The 1,422-nt window shown below is 46.7% G+C and overlaps 1 pseudogene; it reads right to left on the bottom strand.

Moving 5' to 3' along the window:
* Positions 1 to 1,422, bottom strand: part of LOC102813980 — a 38,905-nt pseudogene that overhangs the window by 6,190 nt on the left and 31,293 nt on the right.

Genomic DNA, 1,422 nt, shown 5'->3' with positions numbered 1-1,422 from the left:
TGCTCCATCTCCTCATCCTTCTCTGACAGCTTCCTCTCAATCTCTGCTTTGATCTGGTTGAACTCCAGCTGGGCCCGGAGAATCTTGCCCTCCTCATGCTCCAGGGAGGCCTGGTAGGGAGTTGGAAAGACAGGGTCCAAGGCAGACAGTCAAGGCCCAGGTTCAGGATGTGGGGGGAGAGGCAGAGAGGAGGCAGATATCAGCCAGGGCAATAGCTTGGAGAATAAAGCTGGGAAGTGACTGGGAGGTGGGAATAGTACCCCCAGGTCCTGGAAGGTGTGGTAGGGAAGGCAGTGTGGGGCTTCTTGGGTTTCCCGACTCACTGGGTTTCCTTTGTCAAGGAAAAGACTTGGACTGTACAATTGCCAGGACCCTCCAGCACTAACATTGTGTGAATGTGTGACCTATATAAAGTATCATAAAGAAGGGAGTGATTTTATAACCACTAATTTAAAACTTTAGTTTTGTTTCTTAGATCCCTCACCCTTAAGTGAGAAAAGTTGAAGCCTAACATCTCAGGGTTTTTCCCAGGCTCTTAAAATGAATAATAATAGCTGAAATAGATTAAATGCTTAAATGTGTTACCTCTCTTAATCTTCATAAAAATTGTGCATAAAATTTTGAGGTATTTACAATTAACCCTACTTTACAGGTGAGAAAACTGAAGCTAATTAAGATTATGAATTTTACCAATAGCACAGTGCAGGTCCTCAAACCAAGTTTCGGACTCAAGTCTGTTTGTCTCTGGAGTCCATGCTCCTAACTACTGTGTAAGTGTTATTTTGATTGCCAGATTAAAAACATTTAAAAGCCAGAGGGGAAACAAAGCCTCATGGCCTGCAATCAGACTCTGATGTTTCTCCCTGTGCAGGCCATAGTTTTGGAGGTAGTCAAGGGTAATGGAAACCAGAAGGTCCCATCCCTGAAGGATTACCTTGTGGTATTTTGGGGGAGAAGGGAGTGACAGAGCAGAGACATGAGGCTTCAGAAGGTAAGAATGCCTGAAGCCAAAGATAAGGAGCTAACGGATTTTGTCTTGGGTCAGTATCACCTCCAAGCAGAGAGACAGGGAGTCAGAATGGGGGTGGGGAGAGGGCCCAGGACAGAGACAGAGTTAAGCCTTTACCTCAGCCTCCTCCAGGGCTGACTGCAGCTCCAGCTTCTCAACTTCTAGTTGCTTGCGGACTTTCTCCAGCTCATGTACATTCTTTCCTCCTTCTCCCAGCTGCTCAGTCAGGTCCGAGATCTCCTCTGGGGATAAGAGGGCCAAAAAACTCAAAGCCTATGTCTCCCTTTTTCAACATAGGTGACCATACCACTGGCCCCTACCTACCCTGAAGGTTCTTGTTCTCTCTCTTGAAGGTCTCCAGGTGCTCCAGGGACTCCTCATAGGCATTTTTGAGCTTGAACAGCTCTGTGCTG

The sequence above is a fragment of the Chrysochloris asiatica genome, unplaced genomic scaffold (assembly GCF_000296735.1).
Source record: "Chrysochloris asiatica unplaced genomic scaffold, ChrAsi1.0 scaffold00017, whole genome shotgun sequence".
In the NCBI taxonomy this organism is placed as follows: Eukaryota; Metazoa; Chordata; class Mammalia; order Afrosoricida; family Chrysochloridae; genus Chrysochloris; species Chrysochloris asiatica.
The sequence above is the reverse complement of the archived record's forward strand: the minus strand, read 5'-3'. Positions and strand labels throughout refer to the sequence as shown.